This window comes from Harpegnathos saltator, unplaced genomic scaffold (genome assembly GCF_003227715.2).
Source record: "Harpegnathos saltator strain DR-91 unplaced genomic scaffold, Hsal_v8.6 scaffold104, whole genome shotgun sequence".
Lineage (NCBI taxonomy): Eukaryota > Metazoa > Arthropoda > Insecta > Hymenoptera > Formicidae > Harpegnathos > Harpegnathos saltator.
The window spans coordinates 396,844-418,350 of record NW_020229878.1 but is presented as its reverse complement, the minus strand read 5'-3'; the positions used below and the strand labels follow the sequence as shown (position 1 = coordinate 418,350).

The 21,507-nt window shown below is 52.5% G+C and overlaps 1 protein-coding gene across 1 annotated transcript in view; it reads right to left on the bottom strand.

The window, feature by feature from the left end:
- Positions 1-21,171, bottom strand: part of LOC105182363 (guanine nucleotide exchange factor for Rab-3A) — a 39,691-nt gene extending 18,520 nt beyond the window's left edge. Inside the window, exon 1 of the mRNA XM_011139726.3 lies at positions 20,767-21,171. The gene's annotated coding sequence lies outside the window, so the exon portion shown is untranslated. The remainder of the gene's footprint in view (positions 1-20,766) is intronic.
- Positions 21,172-21,507: the final 336 nt, after the last annotated feature.

Sequence of the window (21,507 nt, the reverse complement as noted above, 5' to 3'; positions counted from 1 at the left end):
TCAGAGAGACAGAGAGAGAGAGAGAGAGAGAGAGAGAGAGGAGAGATTCCACGCGACGATATCGTCCTGCGCGGTCTTAATTGCCACTGGAAGCGACTGTTGAAACTTGCCTCCGCGTCCGCGTCGCTTCCATCCGCGAGAGCAAACTGAAAACTCTTTTCCGCGGCGCAACCGCGGCGCATTGTGCTTTCGTCCTCCTCGTCTCCCCCTGTGTCGCGCAATAGCGCAACTGGATGACGGGGCGTCTGTGGTTGACCCCGCTGTGAGATGTCGAGTGTATCCTGTCGAGGTCGATAATGAAGCTCGTCCACCGAATTGAAAGTGCATTGTTCCGTCCTGTTGTAAGGACTTGGTTCGCCAAGCAGGCGGACGAAATAATCCGGCCGCTCTCATCGAGAGAGAGAGAGAGAGAGGCTACGGACATGCGGCGGAAATACATAGAATGCCGGTGAGAGAAGAATGCCGACGAGAAAAAGAGACAGAGAGAGAGAGAGAGAGAGAGAGAGAGAGGCGAAAGAAGGAAGGAGGGAAGGGGAGAAACTCGCTCCTCCTCGCGTAAAGTTTATCCAATTTTTCGTTACACCAGAAGTTTACTAGCAAAGTTAATCAACAAGCTGTTAAATACAACGGGTGGGAAGTTTTGATGAATGAAGAACTTTGATAAAATTCCAGATAAGATTTCCGCTTCCCTTCCCACGACTCGTCGCGAATATCTGCGAGCGGATCTTGCGGCGTGTTTAAAATCCTTCGCGTCGCAGTTGCTCGAGCGGCCGAAATTCGCAGACCATCGTCGTTGTTGCTCGCAGCAGATTCGCACACTCGTGCGAATATAGAGTAGGAGAGAGAAGAAAGAGAGAGAGAGAGAGAGAGAGAGAGAGAAGAAAGAGAGAGAGAGAGAGAGAGAGAGAGAGAAAAAGTCCGGAATAGATGGAATAGATGGTTCTTTTTTAATTGGAAATAACATCTGTATTATTGCAATAAATGATCAACACAACATATAATAAATTCAATAGAGGTTTTATAGGTTAATAGAAACATGAAACATTTACTCACAATAACAGTGTTTTTGTGCGGATCAGGAAGAGACCACACCTAATCGTGCTGCTACATCCAACTCACACAACTGACCGATCAGCGCTGACGCCTAGTATATATTAACAAAATTATAGCAATTGACCATTTATCCCATCTATCCCGGGCTTAGCCGGGCTTAGCCGGGCGTACGTGCGCGTACGTGTGCGTCGAATGCATCCCCGCGGTTATTTATGTAGCATTTCGTCACTTTCGGCGTCGATCTCGTTTCACGTCGGATGGCCGAAAAAACGGCTCGCCGGGTCGAAACGGCCGGATAAAATTTTCGCCGACGGGAGGGAACTGCCGCGGGGTACTCTCCCCGAGGGAGCATTTCCTGTCCGACGGTGGAATGTGAAAAATTCATGCTCAAGGATCTCGGCTACGCCGAGTCTCTCTGAGGCTCCGCGTTAATACTTGAGCAGCCTCGGCTGCTGAACCTATTAAATTACATCTTTCAATATTCACCGCAGCCGACCGCGCGCGCTCTAGAATTTCGGAATAAGAGAGCGAGCTTCTTTTTCAGCGTTTACACGTTTCTCATTAAAGCCGAAGAAGGGGGCAATGGCCGCTCGGGAAAGCACTTCCTTGATCGATATCGGTGGAAACTTCGCGTCTGCGTCGCGCTTCTCCGCGATGTTAAAACTCGCGACGAAAACACACGGCGCTTATTGTGCACGTAAATTACCGAATCGACTCGCGTGAACTTAATTTATCTTCGCGAGCGCTCGCGGACGAATAGACACGAGGTGGTGTATATCTCCCGATACACTTACGTGCGCGAATGATCGACCGGCCCCGTAACGAAACGCAAATTACACGGTAAGATACGAATTTTCCTCGCGTGACAGAACGTTATGAATGGACGATTAGGCGAGCGGCGATAACGGACTTGCCACCATTCCACAACGTTTCCCGGCCCGGCCATTATCTAACTCCAATCCGCGCCGAATGAAGCCGCTCTTTTGTCTCGTCGAGCGACTAACTCTGTCTGCGGATACATCGTGTTGCAAGTGCAGCCGACAGGGAGAGAGAGAGAGAGAGAGAGAGAGAGAGAGAGAGAGAGCCGAAACTTTACGACTCTTTATGACTAACTGATTCTGCAATTCCACGTCGCGCGATAAATCGTCGCGCAACAACTCTAGCAAATCCCCCCGAGTAGATTAAACACCTCGTCGCCGGTTATTTACGAGATTCGCTGGACCCGGGAAGAGATTCCGTGTGGACCCGGAACAAAATCGAGCGTGTGCCAATGAGGAGGAGGGGGATTTATTCAAACGTTGAATATTCCTTTCCGATTCTCAGGCTGAGACAACGTTGCACGCGACGCCCGTGCAAGAAAGATTTTGGAAAGGAATTTGGAGTCAAAAAGGTATTTTGATGCTCGCTGCGCGTCCAAAATAAAAACGTCGCGTGCAAGGACGTTCTTCCAATACAAGCCAGCTCCTGAAATTTATTCGCGCATTACAATGACGTTCATTACACACACACACACACACACACACACACACGCACGCATACACACAGGTGTCTTCTTTCGGCGTGCAACGACAACATTCTTCATTACTGTCGTGTATACTCGCAAATGTTTACGAAATGTGTCCGGTAACGACAACAACAATAACATCCAAGGCCGGGAAATTATTAACTACAGCGGCGAGCGCGTGTTCGCGCACGTGAACAGCAAGGTTGTCCCCGGAAGGCCTCGCGTGATTATGTTCGACCAATTTGATGGGAAAATCCTGCCAAAAACGAGTGCGTTTTGAGCTTAGGGTTGCCAGATATCCTCCTCTGGGAAAGATTATTCTTCTTCTTAGCCAAAACTTGCCAAAAATGTTATGTGCTGCCAAGCAAACGCTATTTGTCTTTCCCCGTCGCATCAAAGCATTTTTGCTTGTCAGATGTGCTTCCGTACTGATTAATTACAGTCGTTACCCAGCAACATTTTTATTAATATATACTTTTATCTACAATATTAGGTAACCAAGAAAGTTCGTGTTGTTTTAATCAGTGTTATACATCGGTAAATTATCTGTCAAGTAAGCTTTTGTTTACATAACCACACCTGTGGTTTACATAATCAACGGTACATAATCAATTATCAATTAGGAAAAGCTTCTGGATCTGTTCACTTTCAATCATTAATAACTTAATAACTGTTGCGATTTTTGCAAAATGGTACTTGACTTTTCTTCTCAGTTTCATCTGATTAATCTTCACAATTTTCCGTTTCCAAAAGATCCCGGACCTGAAAGATCCTGTTGTACATGCAGATGAAAATTGACTCTCGGAAAGATCGCATACAAACTCCATCCTTTTTTCCTGTTTTTATTCTGTTTTCTTATTCATGCACGGCTTTTCGGCCGTCTTTACAAATCTGGCAAACTCTCCCTAAAATTCACAAGACCTGGGGGAGAGCAGCGAGCAGCGCCGCTTATTCTCAAGCGCAGTCTCGTTGCACCTCCGCGAGAGTCCACGCGGCTATTGAAATTCCGCACGCAATAGCCGATATTACGTACATACGCCTCCTATGTGCGCCTCTTATACGTCCCGGCGACAGTATCGCGCACGGATCATGTGTAAATACACGCGCTCTCGCGTTCCCCTCGGGCCGTGACCCGACTGCACGCGCGCGCGAGCCTTCCATCGGTGAATTCCATCGTGAAAAGGGCCTGCCTCTGCCTGCCTGCCTGCCTGCCTCCTCTTGCTCGCTCGGCGCGCACGTGTGTGCGCGCGCGCTCGTGTCGTTAGATGGGTCACAGAGAGCAACTGCGCCGGACAATGGACGACGATCGGACGATACACATATAATGGCTTTATTATTTTATCATAGCGCCGCGCGCGCGCGTCCGTCAACGTCAACGAACTCCCCGCTCGGCTCGGCTCGGCTCGGCTCGCGAGCGCGCGTAACGCGCTTTTCTCACGGCTCATTAACCCGCGCGCGGCACGCTCTGTCACGCTGCTGCGGTCTCGTGCGTGTTCTTCTCGCGAGCACAGAAAGCGGAGAGAGCACGAGGAAGAGCAGAATCAGCGGCCGAAGCCGCGTCCCGCTGGAAAAACGTCGGCCTGGAAAAGCGTGGCCGACGCTGTCACAGTTTTTGGCCGCCGAGAATTTTTCCCGCCGACGAGGAATGTCCCTTTCCTCCGAGCCGCTGGTCGGCAGCAACCGGTCGGTATCTATTTCGGCCGACTACGGACATAAAGTTACGCGAGGACCTCTTCGAAGATACTTTCGAAACTGTCGAAAGTTCCTTAGTCACTTATCCGCGCTTTCAGGCCAGAAATCATTATCGGGGCCGAGCGGGTCTCTTACGAAATGGACCGTCCGATTTGCTTGGCGTGTAGCCAGTCTCGGCCGCTCGTGTCTACCCAGCGCGCGGCCAGCGCTAGCGCGTCCGTATCTACTCGGCGCCCCGCTAGAGCGGCCGTATCTACTCGGCGCGCGCGGCCAGCGCTAGAGCGGCCGTATCTACTCGGCGCGCGGACAGAACTCGGCTGGCAGCTGTAGACTGTTTCTACTCGGCGCGCACGGACGCGCCTCGAACGTCTCTGCATCTGCTTAGCGCGCGAACGACGTTTCGCGATTGGGCGTGAAATTAACGCACTTTTAAGGGGACAATTACATGCGGAGCAGCCCGTCCCGTTTTCAAGGCTATTCTTTCAACAGAATTCTTTCAACAGAAACGGTAGGATTAATAGACTTGAAATTTTCGCGGTGTATTCATTAATGTTCAAAGCAAAATGTATAAAATAAATTTATTACCATCTATATGGGAAGTACACATAAAACTTTAAACGCGTTTATCTGGAAACACCATTTTCTTGAACCGTCGACACGATTACGCAAAAATTGAACTGAACCGAATAACTTGAAATGTTTCATTTACGATATACAGTAGACATGTAATTTTCGCCCCTACCTCGAACACAGTTATACTTTATTTTATTCATTTTTTTTAAACATGATTGCAGTGCAGAAAACAGATGCACAGGCCGCCGAAATCGGCGACGAGGGGTAACGACACGCGTGTGCGTGAACGTGGGCCGTCGTGCGTAACGACGCAACGTCGACAGGAATTTTCGCAATGTATCGATTTACGAGCGGGGAATTAAGTCGCGCATACGATACGCCGGTTTAAAGTTCATACCGATCAAGGGGGGCAGCGAATTCCTCTGAGAAAGTGCACTCGAGCGCATCTATTCCGCTTGAAAGAGCGCAAACGCCGCACGCCGGTGCATGCGAGAACGCGCCGCGCACAAGGCCGTGGGATCGTTACACCTTTCGCGAGAGATCATTTTTCAAATTGCTTAATTGCCATTCCGCTCGCAAGACGGGGGGAGGGGGGGAGGGGGGCGGGACTACTGCTATTTCAGACCGAGAGCGCGGGGGAAAGAAAGAGAGGAAGAGAGATATTCCAGCAGTCTCGATCAACTAATTAAACTTTGCCGTCGCTCGACGCGCAGCGTCGCGGTCGCGATCGGCGAATCCTCGTCGATTAACGCGGCTATTAAGGAGGGAGTCGCGCCGGCTACGAGCGTCGCGTCGCGTCGCGTCGCGTCGCGTAACGCCCGCGCGAAATTTCCCTCGCTTTCTTCGCCCGTAATGACGCGCGATGACGCGGCGAACGGCAATATTATCGACACACACGCGCGTGTCAACGCGCGATCGACAGAAAATTGCCGTTACGCTGCGGATATCGCCGCTGATATATCCTCGATGCCGCGAGTGACCGCGAGTAACCAAGTGCATATTTCCTTGGTGCGATAATGGGGCGAAGCTTGTCCGTCGCGACTACGAGATAACGTCGACGTAATTGCGGCGATTAATACGACTGCTTGCGCATTTCTCTCCGCGGCGACAATTCGCCGCGGAGAGACAAGTCTGGCCGCAGGCACGCTTCGCGGCGAAAACGTATCTCTGCTGCGACGGAACGCGCGTCGCTTCCGACTCCGGCCGCGATAAAGCGCGTGAGAGATTTATACGGTTAACACGCACACGCACACACACACACACACACAGCGTCGTCCTTCTGACGCTGCAAGAGCGCGCTCATCTTATCTCGCCCGTCGGATGGAGCGACGCGCCAGCCAGCGCGAGATAATCGCGCGCGCTTTTCTGCTGCTGAAATCGAAACGGATTCCGCGCGAGAGCTGCTCTATCCAGCCCCGCATCTATCCAGCTGCTCTCTGCGAGAGTCATAAAGTTGCACGACGCCCGGCAAAAACAGCGCGGGATCTCCGCGGAATGGAAAACGAGGAGAGAGGAAGCGCGATCGATGCATTCGCCGCGACGCTGCGGCAGACGGAAAAACCGTCTCGCGCCTCACCGCTGCTGCCTCGATACGTGTATGCATTTCCCGAAGGCAGCTTATTTTCGGCTTTTATCCTTCGGATTTTTCCGTTCCTGTTCGCCTGAAACGAAGGAACTCGCAAACGGAACGGAGGAGAGCTCGGAACATCGCGAACCAGCAATTGCCGCTGTTTTTCCGAGATCGACGTTGATCATTCGTGCTCCCGCGAGCACGCTGCTTCTCCCCGGACAATTGCAGCTCCGTAGCGAAATACGAATTGTCCGGCGCTCCCGCGCGAGATTGGAAGCCCTGTGGAAGCCTGTTCCGAAGTCAGTCAAAGGAAATTTTGGTTCTAGTCGTAAAGTCGCTCAAAATAACAAGGTAATAAAAAAAATCTCTCTCTACCCGATTTCTCTATCCAATATTGCAAAATTAATAGCGCTAAAGCCAAGTTTGCAAACGGAAGTAATGCACGGCTGGGAACGTCCCCAGCCGTGCATGATCCGGCTGATTTTGAAAATCTCGTCCGCCATATTAAATCGTCCGCCATTTTAAATCGCGCATGTTTCACACCGGATTTGTATTCAGCGACCGTAAGAAGCCCCGAGTAACAAGTTTCACAAAATTATATTCATTAGGAAAATTATATTCATTAGGAAAAAACGCGCAACGAAGGGTTAAAGCCTATCAAGCTGAAGACCGAAGTCGAAATTTCCAAAACCAATTTCGAAACAGGCCCCCTAAGTTATTTGGGTGAAACGCGCCCGGGGCCGACTCGAGGACGAAAATCGCCCGGAGACATCGCGTGCGATGTCAGTTCGACGGCACCGCGGATCGGAATCCGAGGGAAACCGGTACGACGGGTTCCACGCTCGGTGGCTACTCGACGGCGCACTCGACTTCCCGTATCCGTAACTCATAAACGAGATAGCTCTCGTGTACTTGCCCGAAAAAATCCCGGCGATGGTGCTCGCGTCTCTCCTCCGCGCGATCCTCCGCGTTCGTTATCCCATCGGGCCCGGCCGCTCTTTACGTGCCGTGGGCGCTTCCTCCGAGGCGCACGCGAGGATCGAGAAAGAGCGCGCGGAGCGCTCGGGGAACCTGCGAAAGTGTCTCGCTGCTGTCTAACGCGCGAGAGGATCTACGGCTCGCGATTTCGCGAACAGGGAAAAGCCGTTACGGCCGTTTGCACAAAAGTTGCGACACTTCCCGTCGTCCCGCGACACGAGAATTATGAACGTATGAAATCGACGAGATTGCGGACCTTTACACGTACATAAGTTTGCGTATTGAGAGGTCGAAGAGCTATGGCATTTTTACGTACGACGTGCGCAAAAGTACTTGAGAGCATTCATCACGAGCAGAAGTGTCGGGAAAGTGTCGAAAATGTGTGAAAAAAATGTTTGGTAGCGAAATGGAACAAATCGTAAAGAATCGAAAAGATTTTCGATTATGAGGCTCTACGAATTGTTCCTTACGAGACCAAGCGCCGTAAATTTCTTTGAGCGAAATCTCACGCGAATAAAACGTAGATCGACGCTCGCGCCAGCCGAAACTCAGCGAGTTTTCACTCGCGCAGAATAAATTCATTTTGTTTTGAATCGTCGAGCAAATATCTTCGTCATTTGCTGACTCTTCATTAATTTCATCACACGGACTAAAATTGCACAAATTAAGGAATTACGAAACCGCTCTGCGATTTGAGTCTTGCAATTCTGATGAGTGACCGTAATCTCACTATCGCAATTCTGATGAGTGACCGTAATCTCACTATCGCTCGGAGTCAATTTTCATTCGGCACGATTGCGCGTATCAGGAAACTTTTACAAACTTGAATAATATCCTCAACGATTAGATAACGCGCGAGATGTTCGCTGAAGAACCTAACATATTCAACGAATACTAATTTTAATGAGTTTCTCAGAGACGACGCGACAAAGATCCAGTTTTACGGCAGCGCTAAAAGATACGTACGACTATAACACACCAGAGATAACAGAAAACAACGGCAGTTGTATATTTGGCACAACGAATAAATCTCTCTCTCTCTCTCTCTCTCTTCATAAAATTACTTGGTCCATTTTTCACCAAACCTATCCAAACTTTTGGCACTCTCCTCCTCCTGTATACGATTTTCTAACACGATTAAGCGTAACAATCAACATTAGCGTAGCAGAACCACCAAAGGAGTCAAACAGTCTCCCCTTCCTGATCTCTCACAAAAGCACACGCGAAAACTTACGACGGTTCGCCTCACATTCTCACATTATTAACACATTGAACGTTTCTACAAACGAACTGAACAAACGCCTTTCCCTCGCGTCGCGTATTTTCTCCAGAGATACCTACACCGCATTTCGACCGCACTGGCAGAAACAGACCGTTAATGTTCCGGCGCTAAAGTACCGCCGGCCGGCCGGCCTGAGATATACATAAAAACGGGGGAGGAAGATGTGGAAAAATATCGGTCGGCGGCACGCCGACGGGAAAAAGCTCACAACGGGGCCGTAAATCACGGGCGCGGCACGGAAGCGGGATAAACAAATATGCGCAACGCGGTGAAATAGTGGAAGAAGTCATTAGTTCCGCCTCTCCGACTAATGACCGGTGGTATCATATCGTTCGCCCTCGAACGATCCTCTGGTGGAGGACACTCGCGCTAATTAATCGCATTAGCCGTTAGCGTGTGTTACGTGCACCGCGCGGACATTTCTCGCATTTAATCATAATTAAAGGTATGCTCGCGCGCGCGCTCGCGCGCGCATCAGCAAAATTCCAGCCACGTGCAAGCGCGCGCGCGCGCTCGCACGTGAAAAGCCGTGCGCGTCGCGTAACGTCGTAATCGTCGGCCCAATAACCGGTTCGATACCGGTATATACGCACGCGGCGCAGCGCAGCTGCACGGCCGTAGACTTTGTTCTCGTCGAAAGCAGAAAGAGCACGAGAGCGCAGCGCGCGGAGGATTTGCGTTCTGCGACTTACTCCCCGTCGTCTGATCGTGGACTGTCATCGCGGCGATTCCGTTATCGTCGATTAATCCGCGCTGGCACGCGCGCGCGCGCGCGCGCGCGAGCGGGGAAGACCCCTGGTGGAGACCGGTTTTCGGGAATACGAGCGCGCGGAACCGGTTGACGAAAGAAAACACGAATCCCCGCGCGACTCTCTCGTAGTAGTAATCGCCGCTCGTCCGGTGAAAAGTGAATGAAGGGAATCGAAGCCGAGCAGCGAGAAGAGCGGCCTCCGACCGGCTTCGATTCGCGTTTGCGATCGCGTGGCCGAGGACGCTTCGACGGCGGTTCGGATCTGCGATCGCCTAATCTCATTCCGCCTAAGCAGCCGCGAGAGAGAGAGAGAAAGAGAGAGAGAGAGGGAGAGAGAGAGAGAGAGAGAGAGGCTCGACCGACCGGCCGGTCGCTCTCGCCCTTCGACCGGCACTCCCGCAAATAAGACTCGCCAAGGCAAATTAATTGGGCGTCCCGGCGACGCTACACACGTCGCACACGTTCGCCATTGTGCGCTCTCTCTCTCTCTCCTCTCATCCCGCCTGCCATCCATTATGCACGCGCCGGTACGTGCCGCGCCACGAGTTTTCCAGATTACAACAGACAACGGCGGCCCGGGCACTCTTTCTGCGCCCTGCCACTCCTGCCTGTCGTGACACAAAAGGCTCGTGGCATTTCAGAGGAATTAACGCATCCGCATGCCGCCGCCGCCGCTTTCCTCGCCGCGGCCTCAGGTTTCTCCCATTGTGCGCGGCGCACGATGACGATGACGGCGGATGAGGAGGAGAGAAAGACACACGCGAGTCGCGATCGAGTCGCGCTCATTAGGCTCTTAAGCGATTGTTCCGCGAGTATTGAGAGGCGAGTACTAAGGAGAAAGAGATAAAAAGCATTTGCTAATCCGAGGGCTGCTGCTTTCTCGCGTTGTCGTGTACGGAGCAAAATTGACGGCTTCGGAACGAGCAGCAACATAACGAGGGAAATGTAACGTTACGCAAAGATTTGACTAGGAGAGACTAAAAATACGTCGGGAATGTTCATTTCCACACAGGTGACAGGAACAAACAAACTCGGCCGACAAACGGGCAAAAGCATCCGGCGACACGAGTTTACTCGGGGAAAGAGCGGTTAATCTCGATGAAATTAATCGCTCCCGACGCCGCCGGCCGGAATATATCTTCTCGCAGTCGCGACAAAAATACGGCAATGCGCATACAAGGTCGCGCGCGCGAATACCGTGTTAGTATTTACCGCGCAGAAATATCTTTCTCGGACACAATGATCTCATAAAACAATTAAGCTGGAGCAAACTCCGGACACTTTCTTCTCGGTGTATACACGGTCGGGCGAGAGAAACGGCTAATCCCGCTAAATGGCTTACAACCATTTCCGCGCGTCGTTCTCGCGACGGAAAAAAGCGGCGGAAGCAATATGCATATATGGGGCTGTTATCGCCGATTGTTATCGCCACTTTGCAGCAGCGCTGGCGAGCAAAAGTCGCTCGTAAAGTAAATGTCCCGGGTAACCAGTAAAGGACACATTTAAGCGTAGATCGTGACAAAAAATACAATATATAGCATTAAGAATTTTTTTGATAGAAATATTTGCGTTTACTCGAAAACTCGAGATTCCCTTAAGTAGAAAGGAATGATTTAAACCAATGTACATATTAATTAAATTAATTAAATATTTGCACAAGTAATGAAACGCATTACCAGTGACCAGTGACCGGACGGTTGAGATAAGTTATGGCGCTATGTTTGGACATAATTTGTCCCAGTGTCTGAGCGCAATTAGAAAATTAGTATGTGCTAACGGGAAATAATACAAACATCAAGAGATGCTATCTCTTGATGAGTTAATTAACGACTGACCATTATTTTGTCAAACCATAGGCGCGTACTTATTTAATTAATTTTTATCTTAACACAAAAGTATATCAAATTGGATGTATTTCTTTCCAACTAATCGTCAAATATTGGAGTTGTTTCTTTTTTTTTACAATAATTATTACTTTCACTCATTATCGTTAAAATAAACAGTAAATGTTTTTTTCAAAGTGGTCGGGGGGGTACTGGGATACCGGGGTCCGGCCATCGAGAGACGTTTACTTTAATTGTTATCACGGCGCAGCAACCGCGCTGGCGCTTTCTTCCCGTGGCGTGGAACGAACAACGAACAACGAACGGCGGTGTCGCCTCGGATTCAACGCGGGGCGCGCAACTGAGATATTACTCGAGCGTGGGGCTATTACACGAGCGCGATTTGTACACGGCGCACGAATTCATTTATCTACTTCGCCGAGCGCGCGGAAATTGCGAAACGAGGATGATGACGACGACGGCTTGCTTAAAGCCGTCGTCAAGGTGATTCGCAAATGTCTCGGGAATATTTTACGCCAGCCCTGAGAGACTCGCGCGGCGCTTTAGAAAGGCCGACAAAGTCTCTCGCTCAAGAGAGCGCGAGAGAGCAAGTAGAACGGCCCGCCTCGAGTAACGGCGTCAACGGGACTTCAGGGCCGTACGCGATGATAACGGATAAAAAGTGTTCCTCCGCTCCTCCGCACACCTGCGCTCCGCAATCTTCGGCGCGGCGCGGAGCGACCGCGAGCGGCATTTCGCAAGCTTCGCCGCGAGCGAAGCTCCTCGCGCGTATTAATTAGAGAGACGCAACGCGGTGAAAATCCGGACGCGAGTTCGCACGCACGCACGCACGCACGCACGCACGCTCGTGGTGCGTATGATCTCTCGGCATCGCGCTATTGTATTTCCGCGCGCGTGCGAATGAGATGAACTTGCGACACTTTGTATATACAAGCGTATATATCTCGCGCGCGCGCGTATGATATCTCCTCCGGGCAGACACGCGCGCCCCCGCGCCAGGAGATGGGAGAGGACGAGCGAGGAACGGAGCTTCTGGAGCGGAGAAACGCCTTCCTCCTTCACTTTCCCGTAATCGCGCCCGCGAGGCGCGAGCGGATCTCCTCTGGGCGCGATAATCCATGTCGGCTGAGTAACGGAAATAAATTTCAGGGGGATTCGCCGATCTTGGCGAAATATGCTCAAAGTTCCGTTCGCCGAGTACCGTAACACGCACTTTTGCACCGTGCGGGTGCGCGGTGCGCGTGGCGGTGACGGTCCGCCGGCGAAGGACTAATTTGTGCGGCGGTCATTAGCCGCGAAATAACAGCAATTACGTCGTCTATTAAAGATAAGCGAGTGCAGCGATGTCCACGGACGCCTTCGCGTCACTTCGTTGACATGAATTACACGGCGACGTTAATTGCGTTCCCTTCAAAGAGCGAGAGAGAGAGAGAGAGAGAGAGAGAGAACTTATCTAAGCGCGCTACGTCGGCGGCGCGGCGACGCTTCATGAGCGACGAGTAATTAACGAGAGCCGCGGCGTATATCCGATCGCGTAAAACACGCGCGCGCTTCGTCGTTCGCGTCGCGAAATATTTTTCACATCTCGATGAACGGCGATCGCTTTTCGCATCGACCGGACTGGGAAAAGCGCGATTTATTCCGTCGGGAGAGACGGACGGACGGACGGACGATCGTCTGACGTCCAGCGGCGATCGCACATCGGCGTAAATAAAGCGTCCGAAGCCAAGTATTCTATTTGTAAAGTGATTCTTCGCCATAGTCTCAGATTCTAAGCGAAGCCTTTTACAGAAAAAAGATTCCTCTTTCGATAAAACAATTAAAGTGAACCTAAAATTCGTCTGAAATTTATTATATATATATATATATATACTTTTCGCTATATATTATAATAATTTTTTCAAATTAACTAGTATAACCTGTAAGAATAAAGTATATAATCCTGTTAAAGAAGATCAAATAATTTGTGTATAAGAGAAAATTCATGTTGAAATCAATAAGATTTGCATTATACGTATAACATACAATCCTTCTAGACTTTAAGAATAATGTGTTTATAATATTTTCCTCTTAATCTTAGAGAAATCCTCTTGAGGCCATATGTAAGAATAAAATCCTCCGAAATTTAGATGATTCCGCTTGTTCTGAAAGTAGTGAGACTTCTTTGGGCGAGATGTACTTTCTTTTCGGCGATAAAACAGTTAAACTGTGCGTCTGCGAGGAAGAGGACTCGCGGCGCTCTTGCTTAAATCGCTCGGATTCATTCCTCACATTAATTCGTCTTACTCGTTAATCTTGTTTCTACCTTCACGCTCTGATAGCCGCCTCTCGCCGAGCCGAGTTGGAGACGCGAGCGATACGCTTCATCCCAATGATACGCTAAACTGCTATTAACTTTGAGTTTAATTGAAACGCTGTGTTTGTCCAATTTCTAGATTCCGCGCGCGCGCACGTCTGCCCTGTTTGCCATGTTTGCGGAGTCATTTCTTGCTGGATAGCGTGCGCTCCCTGCGGGGCAGCAATTAACGAGAGACACAGCAGCAATTTACAGCAATGTGCAAATATATTTTCTTTCTACACGGACTTGCGAAAGGGGATCCCTCGGCTCGATGAAACTCGAGAGCGGAACGGTTGAAGTTGATCACGCCAAGTTGTCGAGTTTCACATGGTCCACTCGTATACACGGATTTATTCGCACGTAGTGTGCGTACACAATGACAATGGGAGAGCAAAACGATCGATACCGTAGTATTTCGAGTCTCCTCCCTCGGCGCCAATGACGTCCTCTTGCTGTCCTCATGAAAAAAGGCATGTAAGGTCACGGTCACTGACGGTACAGTAGTGGCACTTACCGCAAAAGTGGCCGCCCTGGCTGTAATTCTCTCGCTGTGTGATTACAATCACAAATGCCGAACACTTGTTCGCCGGTGTACGTGTGTGTGTGTGTGTAGCGCGCGACGGGGATCCGAACGAGACACTTTGCACGCTCGCTGCACAATAAGTCGACTTTCACCTCGAGTAGAGCGAATGCTTTCGCGTCGAGAGAGAAATCCTATACAGCGGCGACATTTTAGGCCGGACTTTGCTTCGCGCCGCGCGCGCGGTCGCCTCATTTCGCCTCTTCGTCGCCTTATTCCCCGGAATATCCCTCCGAGCTGATTATCCGATCGTGCAGGCGTTAACGCTAACGCGCTAGCGCGCGTCGGCTGAATAAATTTAGAGACGCGTCGCGTTTCCTCTCCTCTCCTCCGACCGCGTAATTATGTAACGGTATATGTAAGACGTATAAGGCCAATTTGCCGCGCTGACCGCACGTCACGGTTTCGGCACGTCAGGCGCTTCGCCTTTAACGGACTAATCCGTATTTTTTCTTTCTTTTCTTCTCCTCCTCCTCCTCCTCCTCTTTGCTCTCTCTCTCTCTCTCTCTCTCTCTCTCTCTCTCTCTCTCACTTTTTTTCGCTTAACGAAGCGAGAGAGCGAGTTGAAGGTTCGTTAGATTCGCGCGATCCGTTGTGTCGTCGCGCCGTTTCCACGGGCTGTCATTTTCGCCCGCTCTCTCTTCGAATTCCCCCGCATCCCCCGCGACTCTTTTTCTCCGGCAAGCGTCGCCGTTGGCCCAGCAGCACTTGTTACAATCAAATCGTCGCCGAGACCGCCGCATGGCGTGGAATATAAATGTCACCGCCGTTGCGAATCTGGCTCTCGAGCCGACGCTCCTCCACGGCTTTGCTTACGCTGCGAAATTTCTCCATGGCCTGTGATTCGCCAAAGGAACACCGGTGCGCGACGCGCCTCCTCGCGAAGTCGCTCCTCCCGATGAGATCGAACAATTTGACCAACGATCATGAGTGTCGCGACGAAGAGACCGATAGCGAACCAGAGTATCCAACGAGGACGCACGTCGCAGCAGCAACATCGCATCCTGCGTGAATTCGCAACGCGTTGTTATCGAAAACGAGATACGCCAGAGGTAACCTGGACGAAAAAGATTCGGTATACAACGGACTGACTCTCACCGTCGAGAGAGACGAGAATCGTCGAGAGCCGATCCAGGCGTTGTTGTCGGTGCGCGGTCGTTGGTGTCTCATCGCGTTCGTCGAAAATAGGAAGCGATCGATACGACTCGAGCTGTTGCGTCTGCGACATTATGGTCCTCGGAGCGTCGTTGGATGCTACGCGCGGATGGTTCGCGCTTTACTGTCGGTTCGGTTCGGTTCGGCCGATCGGCCGCGAACGACGGAGCCAACCGCTCCTCATCATTGACGGTGTCTCGATAACGCTCCCTCGATAACGCGTGGAGAACCGGATGTCGCAATCGAGTCGACGGCGGAATCGTCGGTCGATTGCGACATCCGGCCATCGCGATCGAGCCATACGAAGAAACGCGACGACCAAGCGCGTTGCTCAGCGGAAACAGCGGCCGCTGTTGTTAGACCGTCGACGACGCCGCGACTCGCCGTCGTTGTCGTGGCGCCGACGTTGCGCGGCGTTATCTCGCGTGCGCCGACATGGTCTCGAACGAGTGTCCTGGCTCGCGGGTGGCGAACGAGTGACCTTTCCGTCGGTGTCCTCGACGGAGGAACGAGAGAGATTTACGGCGCTTTGGAATCGCGCGCGATACCGATCTGTCCGAGATGAGAACAGTTTCCTTCGGCGAACGCGCTTCGAGCGCGCTCTGAAGTCGGTGTTCGCGCGGTGGTCGCTTCGAAGAAGATACCGATGAGTCGTCTGAAGAGTCAGAGACTCTTCGCGCGGTCCGCGTGTCCGCGTGTGTACAAGAAATGGGCCGATTGGTACCAACGATCTGGGACCGACCTGGGACTTTTTCAAGACAGAGGCGCGCGCGCGCGCCCATCGTCATTCACACGTTCCGTAGTCGTAGGACAGTGTCTTGTCGCGCTCCTCGTTCGCGCGTTCCTCGCTCGCCAGGGAACGAGAAATGCGACCGGTGACGCTGAAACTGCACAGCTCAGATTCTGTCTCACACGGAGCGCACGTCGGGACTCTCCCCGCGTCTCTCCCCGCGAGTGGATTCTCTGCAACCGTCGGATCTACGGGGTGTGTCTGGGCGACAGATCGTTCGCGGCTCTTCGCTGTTCCGACAGCGAAAGAGGTGACACGCTGATCGTCGCGCCCGAGCTTCGACAACTGGTGCGCGACTGCCGACGTCGTGGAGCGTCGCCGCTCCACGCGTCACTCGGAGCCGGACGTCGAATTGTACTTACATTTCATCACCGTCGGCGCTGCTTAATCTCACTCCTTTGTCTACGATCGATTGGAATCGCGAATAAACGCAGTCAGTTCTCGACCTTGCTCAGGTGGTAACGTTACTCTAACGCCGTTTTTCTCTCATTCGCGGCGTTTGCTCCGAAACGCGCGACACAACGATGCTGTGGAACGAGAGACGAGAGAGTTTGGTGCTTTCTCTGCGTGTGGACGTGGGACAGAGCGATTCTGGCTGGAGCGATGGGACGGCTCGTTGGAGAGTTTCGTGTATCGAAAACGCAAAACGCGTCACGGGGCTTTCTGGTGCCCCGTCTGGTCGGAACGACGCGCGATCTCTCTCGCCGAGAACGAGAGACGACGCGCCGGCGACGATCGTCGTCTAGCCGTCGTTCGATGTCCGATCGGAGACTGCGATACCGACGACGGTCGCGTCGTCGCGTCCGAATTCAAGGCTTGTCCGACAATTGTCAATGCTTTTCCGGCGATTGTACCACTTTCTTTCTTCTTTTCCTCTTTGGTCGCTCGCTGCTTCTTCATTGGCTCCGCAACGGCAGATCTCGCTCGTGCGCGCTTTCTCTTTTTTCCAGAGTTCAAGAAAAAAACCGGAATCCCCGGGCACGAAGATATTTCTTCCCGCTTCGCGAAGCAGACGACGCGACTTCCTGGCGGTCGCACGGCCTCGCCGTCGGGAATTTCCGAGCCGACGTGTGATCATGCGAACGTCGATATTTTCGGGACGCCGGCCATTAGCCGCATTGAAACATTCATCCCGTTCACCGTCATTCACCGTCGTGTGTACTTATACAACTGCAAATATCCCGAGCGAAGCGTAAACAGAAAGCACGCAGGTGAACGTAAAAAATGTAGAAAGCGAGCTATGAATATGTGATACGCGTGCGATCGATTCGCGAATTCTCGCGGCTTGCATGTGTGTGTGTGTGTGCCGCAGCACACATACGTGCGTACCTGTGTGTGTCATCGCGGATTGTCGGTGCCGAGGCATTGGGAACCACGGATGCGTGTACCTCCCATCGGGTTACATTTAAAGTTCGATGAACCGTGCTCGTGCTGTTCATGCTGCAATTTGGCGGGCGAAACAAACGCCGGAGAAATCGAACGCCCCGTAAGATTCCAATCGACCTGTTCTCCTCTCTTCTTCTTCTTCTTCTTCTTCTTCTTCTTCTTCTTCTTCTTCTTCTTCTTCTTCCTCTTCTTTCTCTCTTGTTGTTTTTCATCAGCGTGACTCCGAATTACGAGGGACATTTGTTTCAGTCGTGCGCGCGCGCGTATCAAAGCGGCGCTCGCGCGTTTCACTTTCGTGGCGCGGCGGCTTCTCTGTAACGTGTCGCGTCAGGCATCTGTGAAACGCCGCTACTTCTTCTCTCCCTCTGCTTTGTGACTCGACATTATGAGACATTTATTTAATTCGTAACGCTTGCGCTCCACTTTCGCGAGATCGCGTCCGACATGTCGGAAAATGTCGCTGCACGACGACCGGGATGATGATAATGATGATAAGAAATAACGAGCTGCCGTTACGAAAGGCAACTCTGTAGTGCGTTATCAAGACTTTATAAGAAAACATTGCTCTTCTTCTTCATCGTCTCTTCTTCTTCTTCTCCTTCTTCTCCTTCTTCCTCTTTTCCTTTTTCTTCGGTCTCTTCTTCGTGACACGAAATGCAAAAGCATCTAATTTGCAACGTTTGTATTTCATTCTTGTGACACGACACATAACTCTGCAGCGCGTCGTCGAGAAAAGTCTGCAAAAGTCAAGAATCTGCTCTTTCCTTCTCTTTTCTTCTCCTCTGCTGCTTCTTCGCCACTCGAAATTAGACGAGACGTTGATTTCGTATTCGTATGCGCGTGTCGAAGTAACGCTCGCGCGTTTCACCTTCGCAGTACGGCTCTCTCTCTCTCTCTCTCTCTCTCTCTCTCTCTCTCTCTCTCTCCCTCCCTCCCTCTGGAAAGCCCGTTATCAAATAACTAGTCATGAAGTAATTAATTTCATGTTTCACACCGTACACGTTATGACTCTGTACCGACGCGCGAATGTCAGACGAGCACGCAACTTTCGGGACTCGGGTTGCGAAGATTATTCGACGACGATCTTCCGCGCGGCGACTCGTGTAGAAAGGTAAATTTTAATTATACAAAAACACGATCGTTTTTTTTTTCCGTTTGTGCGATTAGAAAGTGCGGAGAGAAACTCCACTTGTGCGGCGTCTGCGAACACGCGCCGACGCGAAGCATTCGAAGGCTTCCCGGGAAAATCGCGATGCATCGCTCGTCGCGAGGCGCTCGCGACGACGTCGCCTCGCTCGCGCGAGCATTTTGTAACGGGGACCTCGCGCTCTTTCTTATCGTCGTTATTCATCGTATCATCGACGCGGCGTTGTGCAGCCTGATATTTCCTGAGCCGTCAGACGCTCTCGGACTCTCTCTCTCTCTTGCCAGACGATTCGCTGCAGATCAGCCACGCGATCGCGACTCCCACCGGCCATTAGATCAAGTCGACTCGGATTCCTCGGATGTTGCTCGGCTGCGCGTTCGGCTCGCGGCTTCCTGCTTCTCTTCTTCTCTAAAGCGGAAAGCGCTTTAGAAAGTACGCTGGCGCGCGCGCGCGCGGTGACACGTGAGAAATTCACGGCGGACGTTAATTCGCCGCCGGTGCGCAGTGAGCTCGGAGATACGTAAAATCCTCTATCTTGCGCGAAACCGCCAGGCACGCCGGCGGGATATATACGCACGGATTGTCCGATTTCCCTCGCTTCTTCCCCCTCCGCTCTCGGCGGTCGCTCTCTTTCCTCCTTTTTCACCTCCTCCCCCGCCTGCGTAATCCCGAATCTCTGGGGAAGCAGCTTAGAGCCGCACGTTTTATCGGCGCAGATTCCTCCGATAAAACACTCCAGATTTAAATCTGCCGCGCAGGGGAAAGGGGGGGGGGAGCAGAGAAAGGGCGGAGGATCTCCGATTGCGAAGATCGAATTTCTCGGCCGGCGGCGCGGGCGCGGCGGGATTGACTCGTGTTTTCGAACGGCCGGGCAATCGGGCGCGATCGGACCAGCCCCGCTGTGTAAAACCGTGCTGTTATCGCTTGCGTAATAAACGTCCTCCTCATCGCGGCAGCCGATTGCGGTCAGTTTCACGATCGGCTGTAAAGCGATAACGCCCGGCAGTTTATTGTCATAATTTCGCGCGGCCGCGCGATACGCGCGACGCGACGGACCGGACGTAACGGGAAAACGTAGCAGCGTTTATGCAACGCGACGCAAGGCCCCGCGCGAAAGGCCCGAAAGGGGGCGGGAAACTCGCGCGGAGTCCTCATTTGAAATTCTCGGGACGACGGCGCGAGACGTTGCTCAAGGCGATCGCGCTCGCGCGCGGGGACCTACTTTTTTCCAAATCGCCACGCGAGCTCTCGCGAGTCGCGCGCGCGCGCGCGCGCGACTCCTGCGTCCCGGCGGAATCCGCAGTCTCTCCCGGGCTTTCCGGGTTAATTTATCCGCCACGTCGCTCGCGCGCAGACGTGACAAGCAGATAGAAAGTTCGATACGTTCTCACGTGCACGCGTCTCTAATTGCACGTTTCGATGGCGCCGCCACGCAGGATGTGCGACGAGGCTCCCGACGACCCGTCGGTCGAGGCTGAAGTATCGAGGCCTCGAGATCTCCCGGGCCAGTCAACTCCGAAATCGCACGCTTTCCACGGACTTTCCACGGAAAGAGGAGAAAAGAAAAGAAACCGATATCCGGCTCGTCCCTCGATCGCCTCTCATCGCCGCAGAATACTACAGCATACTTTTTTATTTTACACTCGTTGCATCCTCTGCTTCGGAGCTGCCCGGCTGGAAATTCGAAAGCCCGCGCGCGTTTCTTTATTTATTTCTCCGTTCGAGCAGGCCGCGACGAGCGATTCCTCGAGGATCCCTCCTCCAGCCGCGGCCTCGTGAAAATTCCGAGACAATGACAACGGTGGAGAGAAGAAGCCGCGCGAGAGCTCGCTTTCGCGCGCCTGCGAAAGAAGCGCGCAGCGAGACGACGCGACGCGACGAGACGAGACGGCGGAACGGAGCGCGAGATTTTCTCACGCGACGGCTCACGTGCCGGAAAATCTCGCACAGCATCCGGACCGCCGCTCCGGAGAGAGCGAGCGACTGAGAGAGCGAGAGACTGAGAGAGAGAGAGAGAGAGAGAGAGAGAGAGAGAGAGAGAGAGAGAGAGAGAGAGAGAATCAGTATCGATCCGCGACGAATACGGTCCGATTCTAATAATGGGAGCGACCAGACATACTTACCAGAGCGGTGCGCCAGGTGGACGCGCGACGAAAATGCGAGGGCTCGCGCGAGAGGAAGGGAGACGAGAAGAAACAGGGGAGCGATGAGAAAGAGCTAACGCGGAGGCGGCGGCGGCGGCGGAGGAGGAGGAAGAGGAAGAGAAGATGACGGCGGAGGAGGACGAGAGAGAGAGAGAGAGAGAGAGAGAGAGAGAGAGAGAGAGGAGGAAGAAGAGGTCGGACGCGCGATCCGGAAGTGCGAGCGACGCGCTGCAGGTGCCAGCTGCAGGATCGCGAGCCACGGCTCTCGTGTCTCGGAAGCCACGAGACACTCGCGTATTGTCAAACCGGTCGCGGCAACACGTCGCGAATCGAAGCACTCCTGGAGGCCGACACGCCGCGGCGCAGACTGACCTCACAGGACGCGCTGCCGTGAACGCCGACGTTCGCCGTAACGCCGTGGACTACCTGCTGGCGCAGGCTTGAACTAGAGAGAAAGCGCGACTGACTGGCCGGTTGGCATCATCAGCCGAGCACCTCGCGCTCGATCGCGGAGACGGCGCGGCGGCACTCTGGTCTGTGAAGAGTCGCCCTAAAATGTTGCCCTTGACTTGACGAATAAATGAATGCGGTGACTGACACCGAACTGTGCGAGGCAATCGAAAGAGGCAAGTACCTGCGAGTCGGACCTGCGAGCGATGCTGAAGACTCGCTCTGATCGAAGGCGAGAGAGAGAGAGAGAGCTCGCCCTCCGCCTACCGT